The sequence below is a fragment of the Hyaena hyaena genome, unplaced genomic scaffold, assembly GCF_003009895.1.
Source record: "Hyaena hyaena isolate Hyena2069 unplaced genomic scaffold, ASM300989v1 scaffold_34, whole genome shotgun sequence".
NCBI lineage: Eukaryota > Metazoa > Chordata > Mammalia > Carnivora > Hyaenidae > Hyaena > Hyaena hyaena.
The window spans coordinates 4561943-4581816 of NW_024080665.1; the positions used below are offsets into that span (position 1 = coordinate 4561943).

At 37.8% G+C, this 19874-nt stretch overlaps 1 protein-coding gene and 1 pseudogene across 1 annotated transcript in view; one reads left to right on the forward strand and one right to left on the reverse strand.

Annotated features, from left to right (window-relative positions):
• Positions 1-19874, reverse strand: part of GAB2 (GRB2 associated binding protein 2) — a 180376-nt gene that overhangs the window by 114539 nt on the left and 45963 nt on the right. The gene's annotated exons all lie outside the window — the stretch shown is intronic.
• On the forward strand, positions 6227-7806 carry LOC120229642 (annotated as a pseudogene).

Here is a 19874-nt window from a genome sequence, read left to right on the forward strand (position 1 = left end):
CTCTGGTATTCTGGTGCTTGCTACAAAGTGTTTTAATGACTGAGTCACAGTGTAGCCTTAAATTATCTTCAAAATGTATAATAAGCATTTTTAAACTTATAACATTAAGTGAGATAAACTGTATCCAAAATTACAGACAGTATGAAGCCTGGGAAAATGAAATAAAATTAGAGCTACACTTATGTATTAGGAGAGATTTAGGTTAGAGTTAAGTAATCACCAGACTTCTGAGAGGCTTGAGAATCCAGTTGAGGAAACACAAGTGGTATAAGGAATAGTCAAGTGTAAGTGCCAGGCACTGATACTATATCTGATCTATCTCTATAATCAATCTCCCTTCTCCAACACACACAGTTTGTACTTATTAAATATTCACAGATTTAGATTCTCAAGGCTATTTGAATGCTTTAGGATGGCCAAGAAACCATTAGCTTCATAGTGAAGCCAAAGGAGTCTTCTTGGAAGAGCTAAGCCTTCAAATTATATCTCAAAGGATGGACAGGTTTCAAACAGTGACTGAGGGGACTGAGGACTCCTTAATGGACAAAGGACCAGCTCCCAGACTGAAATGCAAAGAAGGCTCTCATGGAAGACAAGAAAATGAGGTTACTTTTAAGGTGCGGTAACCAGAAGTTACTTACAGACATTGGCTTCTCCTCATCACTGACACAGAGATTCACAGTTTGGGAGGCTATATTTAAGAAGACGGAACTCCCAAATGTCTAAACTGAGTTCCCTTCTTCCTCCCATTAACCTATACTTGATCCTGTCTGTATTAGCCAAATAGACTATCTTTCCCCTTCCATTCTTCTCCCAGCTTATGCTTCTGCCCAGAAGATAAGCTTCTCACTAACAAATACTCACATCACAGATGTAGAGTTTGCTTCTAGAGACCCAGGACAATCTACTTGGCAACCTTGAGGGAAAAAACAGGCAAGATGACTTTAATGCTTCACCTTCTATGGCTGGACTTCAAAATAAGACTGCCCAGCTCAAAGACAACAGTATATTTGTTAAGGCATCTTAAATTAGGGCTCTGTACTCAAAAAGCATTCTTTATAAGTCTCAAACACCCCTTCTTCAGACTATTTATAAGTATCCCATAAAAAGAGTTTTTATTCTTTGGAAAGAGATTTAATAGAAGAGGAGAACAGGAAGAGATAACATAAGCATATACATGTGCCAGACATCATATAGACATTCTATAACAAATCCATAGAGCCCTTGTTATGCCCATTTTATAGAAAAGGAAAAAGAAGTTTAACTTCATAGAGAGTGAGTAATTTTCTGGCTATGTGAATGGTGGAGCTGGAATTCAAATCTACAAACTTCTTACTCCAAAACTCACTGCTCTTCCCCCTACACCATACAGCCTCAAAGAAAGGAAGGGGGAGTGAATTTACCAAAGCTACATTGTTGGAAAGCACGAACAGAGAGGTACAGCTGTTATCTTCACAAACCCTCCCATATATATTTTTTAAAGAAACAAAATGGTCTTACTAAGTAAGACACACACCCTTCTAAGATGACAAAAATGAAGAGCCTTAAATAGGCCTTTCTTTCAAAGGGGAAGGGGTGAACTAAATATCAGAGTAGGTGACTTTGCTTCTCACATGAGTCTGTCACAGCTCAGAAGATATTTTAGGGAAAAGATATTTACCTAGTGTGACCGCAGAATCTAAGAGAATTTAGAAGGGGTGGTGAAGAAGAGAGAGGGAGAGAAGGGAGACTGACTCATTATTTGTTTTCCAAATATAAAAACTCAAGCAAAACACAGTGAGAGTCAGCTATCCAGCTGGGTGCTCTTCAGGATTAACTGTGTGTGTGGCCAGGCACTTAACTTCATATTTCTGATGGACTGCTGTAAAATGGAAGAAGAACTCAGAATAAGGCTTCTTGTCAAGAGAACACCAAGAGAGTTGTATTTATAACTTCTGAAATACAGACCTAAGCAAATGGCCCGACATGGAGCCCTGGGTCCTAGGTCCAGTATCCTTGCCATAGTTCATGTCATAAGGTTGTGCTTGGAGATATGACAACGGCATATCAGTGTCCTGACAATGGCAGTGCCATCCCATATTTTTATAGCCTTTCCACGGGTTACAGTTGGGCTTTTAAAATATAGATTTCGATTCAATGTTGAAAACAAAATGCCAGTGTAATAGAGTAGAAAGAATAAGGGATTTGGCATGGGCCATCATGGGGTTGAATCTTGGTTGTAAGATTTAAACAAGATACTTAATCTTTCCGAGGCTTATTTTTCTCATCATTAAGATGAGGGATAATTACCTGAGAACACTTATTTATTGGGAACTAAATTGAGCTCCTGATACATAAAACACTCAAAAGATAATTTCCATATTAACTTTTACCTCACATCATATACAAAATTTAACTTGAAATGGATCATAGATCTAAGTGTAAAAGCTAAAACTCAGAGCTCTTAAAAGAAAATATAGGAGGAAAATCTCTGTAACCTTGAGGTAGAAAAACAACAACAAAAATCATCATAAAAGAAAAATAGAATAAATAGACCACCAAAATTCAAAGCTTTTGCACCTCAAATGGCACCATTAAAGAAAATGAAAAGGCAAGCCATACTGAAAGAAAATACATGTTTTCACAGACTAAAGGAAAAAATTACAGCTATTTCTACCTAACAAAAAGCTGGTATCCGGACCATTAAAAAAACTCTTAGAACTTAGTAACAAGAAGATAAATGAAACCATATAAAACATGATCAAAAGCCTTAATCAGAGACTACACAAAAGAAGCTATAAAAAAAAGCCAGTTAGCACATGAAAAGATGCTAACGATTATTAGACATCAGGAAAAAGTAAATTAAAACCAAAGTTATACACTATTACCTGTAATCCCATTGGAAGAACTGAAATTAGGGGCACCTGGGTGGCTCAGTTGGTTAAGCACCCGACTTCAGCTCAGGTCATGATCTCGCAGTTCCTGGTTTTGAGCCCCGGGTCGGGCTCTGTATTGACAGCTCAGAGCCTGGAGCCGGTTTCAGATTCTGTGTCTCCCTCTCTCTCTGCCCCTCCCCAGCTCATGCTCTGTCTCTCCCTGTCTCAAAAATAAATAAATGTTAAAAAAATTAAAAAAATAAAAGAACTAAAATTAAAAAGACTGGCCATACCAAGTGTTGATGAGAAAGTAGAACAACTGAAAATCATATACACTGTTGCGGGGAATGTATAATAGTACAGCCAGTTTGGAAAACAATTTCTGGGTTTTTTTGGAAAACAATTTCTTAAAAAGGTTAACAAACAATTACCATATGACCAAGCCTATTTGACTCCTGGCTATTTATACAAGAGAAATGAAAGCATACATCCACACAAAGATGTGCAAATGAATATTTGTTGTTTGTATCAGCTTTATTTAAAATAGCCAGAAACTGAAAAAAACCCCAATGTCCATTAGTGGGTAGTATGTCCATACAGTAGAATCCTACTCAGTAATAAAAAGGATCTATGCACCAACATGGACACATCTAAAAATCATTATGCTGAAAGAAGCCAGACCAAAAATGTGTATATTGTGTAATTCTATTCACATAAAATGCAAACTCATCTGACAACAGATGAATGCTTGCCTGAGGCTGAGGAAAAAGAAAGGGACAGACTGCAAAGGGACAAAAGGAATTTTGGGGGGCTAAGGGAAATGTTCTGTATCTTGACTGTAGTAGTCATTTCATGGGCTGAACAACTGTCAACCTCACTGAATTTAAACAGATTTGTTTTGTGTACGTTATTCCTTAAAGTTGATAAGGAAAAAAAATTACTTTGTCTCTCCTGCCTCTAGAACCAAGTTAAAAAGCTACTACTGTGCACTTCTTGGTCACAGGGGAAACAAAAAGCTGTACATAAAGGGATGGCATTGCAAAAGCCTTGTAATTTAGTGAGTATCAACAACGTGTTTAATTTATTGAATATCAATAAGGTATTTGGCAACATGTGAGGCACTTCATACACATTATCTTATTTAATTTTAACAGATTTGATGAGGCAGGCACTATTATCTCTTTTACAGATGAGGAAACAGGTTCAGAAAATTTAAGAAATTCATCAAAAGCCACCCGGATGTAAATGGTAGAGTTGGATTCAAGAATGGATCTGGAATCAAAACAGTAGGCTTGACTTCAAAGGCAATGCTATTATTTCCTCCAGTGCTTAGGGCATCCTCAGAAGGCAAAGCTGTGATAGCCCAGAGACTGGAAGTGTTAGTGAAGATTTCCTTTAGCAGGGCTGGGAAATCCTCTCAAGCAGGGGAGTTTTAGCAGTCTATTTCAAAGGAGGCTGGGAAGATGGTAAATGGGGTATACAGCTCTGCTTGTGAGGCCGAGGACAATCCTCTCTCTCTCGGCTCCAGCATCTGCTGGTATTTTGTTAACTCTTGGCTCCTCCATATTCACCCACCCACTGGTTTCCCAGGGAAAAAAAGCCAAAATATCTTGGCTGAACAGACGAATGGGTCACAGATGACAGAGGTAAAAAAACAAAACAAAACAAAACAAAACAAAAAAACCAAGAAGTTCTGTAAATATGCTTCTTTTTTAAAAGCAAAAACAAATCGCACAGTTCCTTGTTCTTTTTCCTTATTCTCTCTGAGTTGTCCATCTTGTAAAACATTTTCTTGTCTACGTTTTCATTCATCACAGTGGAAAAAGTAAGGCAAATGGGTCATGGTGGAAGTTTAAATAAATTTACAGTCTTTCTATTTCAGACCAGCTGTAGCCCATCTCCCCTGAAGCCAGGCCAACAGACCAAGAAGGTGCCTTGAGCTGCAGAAACCGGGCCATGGGAAACTAGGATCTGGAGGGATGGCTCGGCATTGGGACCAACATTGTGGACAGAGTAGAAAGAGACCTGGGTTCTGGGATTAACTATGTATACTCAACTTTAAGACTCTGTCAAGTCATGTCTCTCTCTGAGTCTCAGAAGACTGGACTAAACATGTTTTTCAACTTTCAACAAAGGCCCTCCGTTTATAACCAAAAATAATCTTCCCCCTAAACCCTCAGATTCTCATGCACTTCCTCTTTGAGAATTGCTCTGTTGCCTTTTTATTCCCCAAAAGCCAAGCTTCACTTTCTGAAATTTATACTATAAAAACAGGCAACTTCAGCGTAATAGTATAATACCAGATAAAAACTTCTAAAAAGTATATATAAACATACACTGAAAATTCTGTCATAATCTTTAGTGTGTGTAACTGAGAGCCAGAGATTAGATGCCCTAATGCAAACTGCAGTATTTTTGGTTGTTCTTCATTTCCTTTCCTGATTTAGCTTGAACTGCAATTTTACTAAAGCTCCTTTGCTCCCTTCCTCACACACGGTAAGAAGTCAGAGGGACATGTGCTTTTGTGTGCTCCTTTAACTAGAGCATCCTCCCCCAAACTACACTCTGCCAAATTGTTTCTGGTAAGCAACTTTGGAAAGTAAAAATTCCCTAGATGTTCTGGACAGGGTGTGAAAGGAAGACCCACAACCCAGCAGGGGAACTGAAACATTCTCCCCTTGCGTCCACTTCTGTCCTGGGAGGATGGGGGAAGGGACGTTGCGGAAGAAGCTTTTAAAGGAAGCAGACTTGCAGGACTTTTGCTGCAAACAATTGTGTACTGTATCCAGCTGTTAAATGAGGCAACAGCTCAAAACTAGAGGAGAACAAAGGGACCCAAGCTCTTGCTCCTAAAACAGCAAAGTACTATGTTTCTGCTTCACATGTTTACAGCTTAGTACCTGTTTCTGGCTTCCAGCTCTGGAGCTCTAAGAAGTGTAACCCTTTATTTTTACACACAAAATGTTGTGCAGAACCAAAACATAAAAAAATAAATTCGAGCTCTGGGGGTTAGAGGACCCGGGGGGAGAGCTCTGCCAGCTCAGCTGCTATCATCTCTTTCGTCAGGCAACTCTCTGGACTCCGAGAGCCACAAGAAACACTATTAGGTCTATTGATGCGTGTTGATTCATGTCTGATAGGTAAGCCTATTGATTTGTGGAGTTTATGGATAAAAACATAGATGATGATGCCGTTAATCTGATTGAATAGGCTGGGGTGGTTGTTGTCGGCTTTTCTTTTCTTTCCCCTTATGTCTTCTTCAATGATCTCGTCAATTCCCAATGCTTTGTTGATCATTTCTATATGGAAGACTCAAATTGTACACTTTAAGACATGATCTCTTTACTTAGCAGAGCAACTGAAACATATTGATGGGAGGAGACAAGCAGGGATCCAGGCACGCGGACAGTCTGGCAGCAGAATCCAAAGGTTTGGTCCCAAAACTCAGGACCAGCACTATAGTTCTCAGAGGACTAGTGAGAGAAGAAGAATCATGGGAATCCCTAAAGAATCAAAGTGCAAGGCAAGGACTTGGCCAAAAGGACCTGGATAGGAGATCTTCTTAGAATTGGGGGTCAAAGCCAGAGCAGGGCTAGTTTTCAGGATGACTTCATGCTAATTCCCAGAGGCCTGGATCAGGTTCTTAAATCCCACCCCCCATCATCCCCATTACAAGCAGAACTGTTTCACAGACCTATCCTAAAGTATGAGAGGACAGAACCAAGTTAATCTTCACAGCTGAGCATATCCAGGCCCTACTTGTGTCTAGCAAGTTGAAAGAAATATCATGAGCAGAAAAGATGCAGAACAGATGTTCTTAATGTTTTCCAGGTCACTCGCAGAGATAGACACAGATCCCTATCAACTCAATAGCCAATTCTCTCTTTGTACCTTGTTACAGAACTGATATTTTGTTCAGAGAACTGATAGAGACTCCATGTTCACAGGAAAGGCATCTTCCCCCCCAACACACCCCTCAGCCCAGGGGTTGAATCACAACTGGTCTAAAGCAATTATGCAAATCAATTTCCTTTTGCCAGGATTGGACTAGACAGGTGGGCATACAATCCAGTTCTGACCAAAAAAATCATTAAGTTTTCTAAAGGGGAAAGAAAGTGCCTTGTTTTCTTGGTAACATGCATGGGTCAAGGACAGAACCCTGAAGCTTCCTCCTTCTTATGTGCTAAATGAACATCAACATCCTTGTAATTGAAGACACTATTACTCAGATTTTCTGTTAAGTGTTTCTAAAACCTTCCCTGACTGATCTGCTGACCCACCTGAAAGAGCAGGCAGCAAGAGTGGTTGCTTAGCCTTAACTGGCCTGAGCTGGCCAACTGCAACTGTGTTGTCTATTATGTCCTATAATGGACGGGCCATCATGGCCACAAAGGGGAAGAGCTGTGTGGTCATTGCTGCCAATAGGCACTTCGGGATCCAGGCCCAGATGGTGACCACGGGCTTTCAGAAGATCTTTCCCTGGGTGACAGGCTATACACATTACCACTGATGTCTAGGCTGTGCCTAGCGCCTCAAGTTCCAGCTAAATCTGTATGAGCTGAAGGAAGGCTGGCAGATCAAGCCTTACGTTCTCATGAGCATGGTGGCCAACCTGTCATATGAGAAATGGTTTGGCTCCTTCTACACAGAGCCAGTCCTCTCTGGGTTGGATCCGAATACCTTTAAGCACTTCATTTGTTCTCTAGACCTCACTGGCTGCCCCCTGCTGACTGACAGACTTTGTGGTCAGTGGCACCTACTCCAAAAAAACATACAGGATGTGTGAGTCCCTCTGGGAGCCCAACATAGATCCAGAACACCAATTGGAAACCATCTCACAAGCCATGCTGAATGCTTGGATAGGGACACAGTGTCAGGCATGGGAGTCACTGTCTACATCATTGAGAAGGACAAAATTACCAGCAGGACACTGAAGGCCCACCTGGGCTAACTCTCTGTTCGCAGAGACTGCTTTTTTTTTTTTTTTTTTTTTTTAAATAAAATAGTTTTTCTTTTGGGACACCTTGGTGGTTTAGTTAGTTAAGCATCTGACTCTTGGTTTTGGCTCAGGTCAAGATCTCAGTCTGTGAGTTCAAGCCCCACATGGGGCTCTGATGACAGTGTTGAGCCTGTTTGGGATTCTCTCCCCCGCCCTCACTCTCTCTGTCCCTCCCCCACTTGTATACACGCACTCTCTCTCAAAAGAAATAAACTAAAAAAAAAAAAGATTTTCTTTCAAAAACTATGAGCCAAAAACTATGAGATTAAACCAATGGGCCCTATATCCAATAACTTTTTTTTAATGTTTATTTATTTATTTTTAGAGAGTAAGAGAGAGAAGCAGAGAAAGATAGAGAAAGAATCCCAAGCAGGCTTCATGCAGTCAGCACAGAGCCTGATGCGGGGCTCAATCTCATAACCTTGAGATCATGACCTGAGCTGAAATCAAGAGTTGGACACTTAACTGACTGAGCCACCCAGGCGCCCCTCCTGTAACTTTTATTATGTGGATATATGCAATATTTTATATTCAACTATAGGAGATTTATAGGTTTCAGGTCAAGAATCCTTACCCAACCCATCAGTTCTCAAAGTGTGCTCCCTGGACCAGCATCATCAGCGTGACCCAGAAATTTAGAAAAATTAGAAAAATAATCTCTCTTGCCAAACCCCAGACCTACTGAATCAGAAATCCTTGTAGTGGAGGCTAGCAATTTCTGTTTTATTAAGTTGTCCAAGTGATCTGATTCATGCTAAAGTTTGAGCACAGTTGCCTTGAGCTCACCATTAATTTCTGTGATGACAGAAATGTTTATATCTGCACTGTCCAGTATGGTAGACACTAGCTACATGTGTCTATTGAGCACTTATAATGTGGCCGGTGCAGCCAAGAAACTAGATTTATAATTTTATGTAGTTTTAGTTTATTTAAATTTAAATATCCCTGTGGCTAGTGGCTACTGTATTGGATACTGCAGCTCCAGATAATCCTAAGGGACTTTATGTTATCAAATGGCTCAAGAGTAAGTCACAAAATAGGCAATGGTTCTCAAACCTCAGTATGCATCTCAATCACTAGAGGGATTATAAAACACCAATTATAGGCTCCTACCCTACAATGTATGGTTCAGTAGGTCTAGCTTGGGGTCTGAGAATTTGCGCTTCTTTTTTTAATGCTTATTTTTGAGAAAGAGGGAGAGAGCATATGCCAGAGCAAGGAAGGGGCAGAGAGAGAGGGAGAGAAAGAATCCCAAGTAGGCTGCATGCCCAGTGCACAGCCTGACAAGGGACTCTATCCCAGGACTGCAAAATCACAATTCAGGCTAACATCAAGAGTCAAACTCTCAACCAAATAAGACAGCCAAGTGCTTAAAAAATCTGTACTTCCAATAGGCACCTATATGATGCTGATGCTACCGATTCTGGGAACTCACTCTGAGAAGTACAGAAATAAGCAAAACTTTATTTTGCCTTCTTATAACCTACCTCAAAGCTACTTTTCTACAATTCTTTTTTTAAATTTAAAAAAAAAATGTTTATTCATTTTTGAGAGACAGAAAGACAGAGCTCAAGCGGAGGAGGGGCAGAGAGAGGGAGACACAGAATCCAAAGCAGGCTCTGAACTGTCAGCACAGAGCCCGATGTGGGGCTTGAACTCATGAACCACGAAGTCATGACTTAAGGCAAAGTTGGATGCTTAACTAACTGAGCCACAAAGGTGCCCTTACTTTTCTATAAGTCTAACCAGTGTCTTCCTTTGTGTTCATCAGAATAACAAAAAGGTAAAGTTCCCTGAAAGTAGGAACTGACATCTTCCCATTCTGTATGTCTCATACTCCACACCAGCTCAGTGTCATGGTTCCAGCAGGTACACGACATCACTGAAAGAATAGTGGCCACCCCCACAACCCCACCCACGGAAAGAAGAAGACTTTTGGAAGGGTCTGTCATGTTTCCAAGACCATGATACCTCCTCATAATCATCAGGTGGCAGGTTGTATGTTTCAGAAAAAATGCACAGAAAGGTTAAGTAATTTGCCCAAGGCACTAGGTCCTATTTCTTATTCTTCTGTATTTTAAAGTATTATTTCATAAGTTGTTTACATAAGTATATTTACAGAATAGTGTGTATATATGCATATATGTTTTATACATATTATGTAATATATATAACTTATATATAACATTTTATACATATATGTATAGTGATGCTGAAAACTAAAATATTCAAGAGTGAAAAAGACTTCTGACACTATAATGGTATGAAAGGTAACAGGCCTAGTAATCTGGATGGGGGCTACACCTTCTCAAATAATACCGCATACAAAGCCATCTATGCCAAAGACCCAGCCTAGCCAGCAATGTAGTTTCAAGCATTAATGGGAAAGGCAAGAATCAAGGACAAACACACAGGGGACTTTTCTGAAGGTCAAAAAAGCAACAATAAATACCATGCCCAGAAAAGCTTTTAAATCTGACCTTTTCTTCTGCTGAAGCCATTCACCTTCCAGCATCTTCAATCTAATAGACTGAAGTAGGCTGAAATGGCTCTTAGGAGAGAACTGGGCTAGTCTTTTCCTTAATGCTGCCTCTCCACCACTACTCTAGCAGCATTACTGGTAATTACATCATTATACCATAATGGAACACATGCGGTGCAAGTGAAACAGCCCAGCAGCTCCCCAGTCAGGGAGAGAAGAAAGAAGCTCCCTTCATTGTTCAATTTCTATTAACCCTTCAGGTTCTGACTTATTCTCAAAGTCAAACCACCCTTAGGACAATTCACACTCTTAAAACACAGACAAAGAAAGCAGAGCTTCATTGAAGACAAGACTGAACTTAAGTCCATTAGTGTGATGGATTTCCTCCACAAGGATAGGAATTAGGACACCTGGGTACAGGTCTGGCTTTCCTATGAACACCTTATATGACCTTGGGGAAATCATTTGCATCTTTTAAGTTTCAGTTTCTCATCTATGAAGAACAGCAAAGCTCCCAGCAGAAGATTCCAAAACGTCCTTATAGGCAATTTGGGGCTGGACCAAAAGATCACCAGAGTACCTCAAGCTCTAACATTCTATTATATAAAAAGACTATGAATAGGGGAGATAGGAGTGGAGTAAAATTCAGAAGATCAAATCTGGTCTTCAAGCAGTTAATCCAATGAGGGTTTTTGCCTCTACTCCGACCCACAGATCTGTGTCAGATCTTCCTCATCAACATCCATAGCAACTTTTCATAAGATCAAGCTCTGAACTCATTAACAGATCATACAGAGTCTCCTCAAATAAAGTACATAGAAGTACATGGTATACTGGGACAGAATCAAAGTTCTAACTGTTACAGACTCCTATTAATCTGAGTCAACCACCTAGCCTTGGCCAGCTCAAGACACAGTGGGGAGGAGAGAGAGTTAGAATGAAAGATTTTGCTCAAGCAGTCTATGATTTTGATATCTTTGTATCAGTTTCAAATGCTAATGCTGGATATTGGGGCATGCAGGGGTGGGTGGAGGTTGGTGCAAACAGCATGCTAAGAATACCAAATCCTATAAGAAAGGATGAGTTTTCTTATGATATTCTAAAGGTTTTCTCACAGATAAGGAAAAAAATACCTAAAAGACTTCAAGGGAAGAACTAAAACATATAAAACTATATATTAATTTGTCACATATCTCAGAATCTTCTTTTTCTAGTGGCCCAAAAGAAAGAATGTAAAAAATGTGTTGTGTGCAGTTGTCTTCTGGTCTTCACATAGAAGGTATAAGACTTTAGTGTCCAGGAGTAAGGTGATTAGATACTCTTAATTAACCCCCCCACCAAAGAAATTTTAAAAAGCTAAAATTTAAAAAGCTAAATAAGGGCACCTTATTCAGTGGCTCAGTCAGTTGAGTGTTTGACTCTCATGATTCTAGAGTTGTGGGATCAAGCTCCACATTGGGATCCATGCTGAACATGGAGCCTGCTTAAGATTCTCTCTCGCTCCCTCTCTCCCTACCCCCCAACTCTTTCGCCTGCTTGCATGCTCTCTGTCTAAAATAAATTAATAAATAATAAAAAAATAAAAAGCTAAATAAAATATTCCTTAAAAATAATTTTTAAAATGCATCATACTAAGCTGTGAAGTAAGGAATCTGTGCAGAACAAAAATTAAATGAAATGAAAGCAGATGGAAACAAACCAAATGTCCGTAAGCAATGAAAGGACAAAAAAGTGTGGTTTATTCATATACTATATTATTCAGCCACATTAAAAAGGAAGTTCTGGTACATGCTATAACATGAATGAACTTGGAAAACATTACACTACGTGACAGAAGCCAGACATTAAAGGGCAAATTCCCTATGATTCCACTCACAGAGAGTACCTAAAGTCATCAAAATCATAGAGATCAAAAGTAGAGATCAAAGAATCATAGAGATCAAAAAAATGGTGTTTTCTAGGGGTTGAGATAGGGGACAGTAGAAGTTACTGTGTAATGGGTAGAAAATTTCAGTTTCAGAAGTTGAAAAAGTTCTGAAAATGGATGGTAGTGATGATCACACAACCTAATGTATCTAATGTCCTTGAATGTCACACTTAAAGTTTAAATGGTAAATTTTATGTTACATATATTTTACCACAATAAAAAGGAATTACACAAAATCAGAAATCTTCTGCTTTGTAATAAACACTGATGACCACTGTAATGAGTACTTGGGTGTGGGTAATAGAAGTCAAAGCCCAGGACCCGCAATTGTATATGAAGCCCTTTATACACTTGGGTGCCAAGGAACTATACCTTCAGTGCACAGATGAACCACAAATAAACCTGTAGCACTGAAAGAGATCACAAAGAAACTGTCCTCTTTTAACCAGCAGAGAAGGAAAAAGGTCTCTTAGAATTTCTAACTAGCTGGCTCTAGTGAAGGTTTGTAACCAAATCCGTGCAACATATTTTTTTAATATTTATTTTTGAGAGAGACAGAGAGTGCAAGTAGGGGAGGGGCAGAGATAGAAGGAGACAGAGAATCCCAAGCAGTCTTTGCCCCATCACTGCAGAGCCTGATATGGGGCTTGAACTCATGAGTCAAGTCATGAGATAATGACCTGAGCAAAAACCAAGAGTCAGATGCTTAACCCACTGAGCCACCTAGGTGCCTCCAAACCATGCAGTCTTAAGTGAAGATCTAAAAGTAGTCCAGTTAGTAACATCTTCAGACTACTGGCAGAAGCAACTCCTCCTTTCTGGTGGAATAATTCTTAACTCAGGTCTCACATACTTTCTACAGGCAAAGTCTTAAGAAACATCAGACCTTAAAAACAAAAAACACACACCCAGAAACAAGCCACATGAATGAGAACGAGGAAAAACAGACAGCAAAATCAGATCCTTAAAGACTCTAGATATTGAAATTAGAGACACAATTTAACAAGTCTATGATTATCATATCCTAAGATTTAAAAGAGCCTTGACAACAGTTAGCAAGGAACAAGAGAGCATAAAACAAAACACCAAAAACCCAAGTGCATTTGAAAACCAAACAGAACTTCCTAAAATGAAATAATTAAAATAAAAAAAGTCAATGGCCAGGTTAGACAGCAGATTAGACACAGCTATAAAACAGTAAACTGGAAGAGTGATCCAAAAAAATTCCATAGAATGTGACTAAGAAATAAAGATATGGTAAATATGAGAGTTTAAGAGACATGGATGATATAGTAAGCAGGTATAAACTTTAAACTGAAGTTCAATAATGAGTTAAAGAGGATGGAGGAAGGCATTATTCAAATAGCTAGTGGCCGAGAATTTTCCCAGAATCATCAACAAAACAGCAACCTTCATATCCAAGAAGTTCAGCAAATGTCAAGCAGGATAAATAGAAATAAACATACTATAATGAAACTTAAGAACATCAAAGACAAAAATGAAGATATTAAAAGAGAAGCAGAGATCACCTACAAAAGAATAGCATCACACTATCAGCTGGCTTTTCATCAGCAAGATCTAGAAGACCACAGAATAATACTTTCAATGTGTGGGGGGAAAAAAAAAGAAATGTCAAGAGAATGAACAGACAAACCACAGACTAGGAGAAAATATTTGTAACACATGTATCTGAAAAATACACAAAGGAACTCTTAAAACTCAACAATGCCCCGTAATCATATTGCCAGTTGATCTTTTAACTAAGGAGAAAAGACTATGCAATGGGAAAACACAGTCTCTTCAAAAAACTGGACAGCTACACATGAAAGAATGAAACTGGACCACTTTCTTACACCATACACATAAATAAACTCAAAATGGATTAAGGACCTAAATGTGAAATTTGAAATAATAAAAATCCTAGAAGAGAGCAGAGGCATAATTTCTCTGACATTGGTCAGAGCAATATCTTTCTAGATATGTCTCCTGAGGGCAAGGGAAATAAAAGCAAAAGTAAACTATTCAGACTACATCCAAATAAAAAGTTTCTGCACCAAAAAGGGGGAAAAAGATCCACACTGAGACACATAAAATCAAACTGTCAAAAGACAAAGAGAGACTTGTTGTATACAAAGGATCCTCAATATGATTAATAGCTGATTTCTCATTAGAAATCATGAAGGCCAGAAGGCAGTGAGATGATATATTTAAAGTACTTAAAGAAACAATAATGTCATACAAGAATTCAATAGCTGGCAACAACCAACAAAGCTAAAAGATAACCTACTGGATGGGAGAAGACATTTACAAATGACACCCAAAAAAGGGTTAGTATCCAAAATATATAAAGAACTCATTCAACTCAACACCGAAAACCAAAGAATCCAATTAAAAAATGGGGAGAAGACAGGAATAGACATTTCTCCAAAGAAGAGAGATAGTTGGTCAACAGACACATGAAAAGATGCTCAACGTCACTCATCATTAGGGAAATGCAAATCAAAACTACAATGGGATATTACTGCACACCTGTCAGATGGCTAAAATCAAAAGCATAACAAACAAGTGTTAGTGAAGATGTGGAGAAAAAGGAACCTTCTTGAACTATTGGTTAGAAATACAAACTGGTGCAGCCACTGTGGAAAACAGTATGGAGATTCCTTAAGAAATTAAAAATAGAACTACTCTATGATCCAGTAATCCCACTACTGGGTATTTACCCAAGGAGTACAAAGGTACTGATTCAAAAGGATACATGCACCCCTATGTGTATTGCAGCATTATTTACAATAGCCGAATTACGAAAACAGGCAAGTGTCCATCAATAGATGAATGGATAAAAGAGATGTGATATAGATCATTAAAAAAGAATGAAATCTTGCCAACTGTAACAACATGGATGGAGCTACAGAGTATAATGCTAAGACAAAGAAGTCAGAGAAAAGACAAAAACCAGATGATTTCATTCATATGTAGAATTTAAGAAACAAAACAAAGAGGCAAAAAAAAAAAGAGAGAGAGAGAGGCAAACCAAGAAGCACACACTTAACTATAGAGAACAAAGTGATGATTACCAGAAAGGTGGTGTTTGGGGAATGGGGTGAAACAGATGCTGGGGATTAAAGAGTACACTTATCACGATGAGCACTGAACAATGTATAGAACTGATGAATCACTGTATTGTGTCCCTGAAACTAATACAGCACTGTATGTTAACTAAACTGAAATTAAAATAAAAAACTTAATGAAATAAAAATAAAATCAGAAAACCCCTTAACGATAAGAAAATAAATACCCTGATTTAAAATATGGGCCAAAGACCTTCACATATACCTCACTAAAGAGGATATACAAATGACAAATAAGCATATGAAAAGATCCTGCACATTATTTGTCATCAGGGAAATGCCAATTAAACCAACAAGATACCACTACACACCTAGCATAATAGCCAAAATCCAGAACACTGACAACACCAAATGCTGGTGAAGTGGTGCCAACAGGAATTCTCATTCACTGATGGTGGGAATGCAAAATTGTGTAGCTGTTTTGGAAAAACAATTTGGTGGTCTCTTATGAAATTAAACATACTCTTAGTATATGATCCAGTTATAATGCTCCTTGGAATTTGCCCAAAGGAGTTGAAAACTTATGTCCATATAAAAACTTGCACATTGATATTTATAGCAGCTTTATTCATGACTGTCCAAACCTGGAAGCAACAAAGATGTCTGTCAATAGGTAGATACACCATGGTACATTCTGACAGCGAAATATTATTAAGCACTAAAATGACTCAAACTATTCCAAACACAGGAGAAATGATATTTATGTGACATGACAGAGGTGTGAGCCATTGCTATGGCAATCATACTGCAAATAAATGTATCAAATCACTATGTTGTACACCTTAAACTTATACAATGTTGTTATGTCAAGTATAACTCAATAAAAAATAAACTATCAAAAGCCATGAAAAGACAGAGAGGAATCTTAAATGGATATTACAGGGTGAAAGAAGCCAATCTGAAAAGGCTACAAACTATATGATTTCAACAAACGACATTCTGGAAAAATAAACACTTTGGGGATAGTAAAGAGATCAATGGTTGCCAGAGGTCAGGGAACAGGGGGAAGAGATGAATAGCAGAAGCACAGAGAATTCTCAGGGCAGTGAAAATATTCTGTAGGATATCATAATGATGGATGCATGTCATGATACATCTGTTCAAACCCAGAGAATGTACAACACCAAGAGTGAGTGAGTACATAATATATGCTATGTACTTTGTGTGATTGTGATATATCAATGCAGGTTCAGCAATTTCAACAAATGTACCATCCTGGTGGGAGATGATGAAGTGTACGCATGTGTAGGGGTAGAGGTTATATGGGAGATCTCTGTACCTTCCCCTCAATTCTGCTATGTTCCCAAAACTGTTCTAAGAATAAAATTCTTAAAAATATCAACTGTCAGTGCAGAAGTCTACAGCTAAAGAAGCTCTTTCAACAATGAAAGAAAAATAAAACCTTTTTTTTTTTTTTCAGAGAAAACAGAGAGACTGCCACATACAGACTGTCATTAAGTGACAATTCTAAAGGATGTACTTGAGGAAGAAGGAAAATGATCACACATTGAATATCTAAACTAAAAGGAAAAAAACATGAGCAAAGATATGGATAAATATGTGTGAAACAAGAATAGTACCTAACTGGTGTGGTTATAAATCAACAAGATAGAATTAAAATATTAGAGAACAAGAACACAAGAGAAGTGGTGGGAGTTTAACTATTCTATGATCCTTACATAATTTAGAAGGATAGTGTAGTGTATTGAATTGTAGCTCCTCTCAAACCTACATCTGTACTCTAATCCCTGAACCTGTGAATATTATCTTCTATGGCAAAATATGTGACTGTGAAAGTTCTTGAGAGGAGGCACTTACCCTGGATAATCCGGGGTGGGGGGGGCGGGTTGCTCTAAATGCAATCATATGTACTGTTCTGAAAGAGAGAGAGAGAGGGAGAACAGACACACAAAGGAGAAATCACAAAAAAAGAAGGAGACAATGTGACTATGGAGGCAGAGAACACAATGAAAGAGCCACAAGCCAAGAAGCATCTGGAGTCACTAGAAGCTGAGAAAGGCACGGAAAAGATTCTCTCTAGAGTCTTCAGAGGGAGCACAGCCCTTTGACACCTTGTTTTGGACTTCTAGCCTCTAGAACTGTGAGAGATTAAATTTCTGTGGTCTTAAGCCAACAGATTTGTAGTAATTTTATATAGTAACTGCAGGAAACTATTACAGAAAATAAGAATGTTACTTTAGGCCAAATTAGAATGTTTGAGCTAATAAAAGAGCTAAATTCTCCCTAAGTGGATTTATAAATTTAACTTGAACTCAGTAAAAATACCAACTTTTTTTTTTTTTTTAAATACGAAACATAGTTGTTAAGGTTCTTACAGAAAAATAAACAAAGGGGGCGCCTGGGTGGCTCAGTCCATTGAGCATCTGGCTTCGGCTCAGGTCATGATCTCACTGTTCGTGGGTTCGAGCCCTGTGTCAGGCTCTGTGCTGACAGCTAGCTCAGAGCCTAGAACCGGTTTTGGATTCTGTGTCTCCCTCTCTCTCTGACCCTCCTCTGCACACACAGTCTCTCTCTCTCTCAGAAAGAAATAAAAACATTAAAAATTAAAAAAAAAAGAAAAATAAACAAGAATAGCAGTAAGGGGAAACTTAGGCAACTATATGATAAAAACATACTATAAAACCTCATTATGTTTAAACAAAACGTGTTGCCACATATACAGACAGACCAACCATTGTAGTTTAATATATTGCAAATCCACAAATGGGTACCAATGCATAAAATACTTAGGTTGTGATAGACGTGGCATCTTAAATTGTGGGGAAAAAATTTAAGATGGCATTTGAGATTCAAATGACTTTATGACAAAGGTGAATCTGTCCCTCAGAATAAATTTCAAACAAAGCATAGATTTAAACGTAATATAAAATGAAACTATAAAAATAATAAAATAAAGCACAGTACAATTTCTTTCATAACTTCTGAGTAGGAAACTCGTTCTATTATATGATGTCTAGAAACCATAAAAAAGAAAAATCATTAGAGTGACTACACAAAAATCTACAAATCCTGCATGGCACCATAAACAAACACATAAGTGCATATGCATGTGCATGCACACACACACACACCCTATAGGCAAAGCAAGAAAAATGATACACTGGGTTAGAAGTCATAAATACTGTTCTAAAAATTGTAATTTCTATTATGAAAGGCTAATCTTTTAAAGAGTCCCAATAAATTAATAAGACTAACAGCCCTGTGGAAAAATAAGCAAAGTATATGAACAAATTGTTTACAGAAAAAGAAATATGAATTAAAACTACACTGAAATACTATTTCATTAGATTGGCAAAAATCCAGAAGTTTGATAACTATGTGGGCAAGACTGTAGGAAAACAGACACTTTCATACACTTCTGGTGGGAGTAGAAATAATTACAAACCCTTTGGAGGGAATTGTGGCAAAGTTACATATAGTATATTAAAATTATAATAGTATTTACTCTTTAACCAAGAAATTCCTTTCTAGAAATTTACCATGAGACAAACTAATACATGAACACAATGACATGTGTACATTTTGCAGATCTGTTTAAAGGAATAAGATGAAAAACAATGTAAATGTCCATTAGAGACATTTTGTTATGGTTCCATTAAATCATGAAATACCAGTTGGCTGTTAGAAAAAGAAGGAGTAGAGAAGGAAACTTCATGTACTAACTTGAAAAGAATATCAAGATGAACTATTAAGTAAAAAAGCCTAAACACAGAGAAAGTTGTGCCTTATGCTGCCATTTGTATGGAATAGTTAAAAAGAGTATCTACATATTTGTATTTATATTTATAATCTATGTTGACTATATAGGGCAACATATATATATTTTATAAACACACCCACATGGATTGGAATTGAGCAGATGAAGAGAGAAAGAAGTTATACTTCCAAATTAGTAGAGGAGTAAAAATAAAATGAGAAAAAGTAAATCATTCAATCCAAAAGGCAAGAACACACAGAAGGCAAAACAAAACAATATATGAAATAAAACTAAGTATTTCCTTAATTACAATAAATGTAAATCAATTAAATTCAGTTAAAAGACAAAGACTGTCTCATTGTATTTACCATAATAAACATCAATTACCTAAACCCTTCAGTGAAAAGACAAAGAGTGTCAGGCTAAACAAAAACACAATCTGGCTACATACTCTTCTCAAAAGATACACCTAAAATATAAGAACACGGGTAGGTTGAAAATCAAAGTTTGTAAAAAAAAAAAAAAAAAAAAAATTACATGAGACATATATACAACTCCAAATAAAGGGACTAAGGCTATATGATTTATATTAAGCAAAGAGATATTAAAGCAAAAGGGTCACTTTGCAAAAACAGGAGGTTCAAAGGTAGAAAAGATACATAATTCTAAAATATTGGCCTCAAAATATATAAAGCAAGAATTGCTAACACTGCAAGAATTTAAACAAGCTTTCAGTAATTGATATAAAAAGGGTGAGGCTCTATT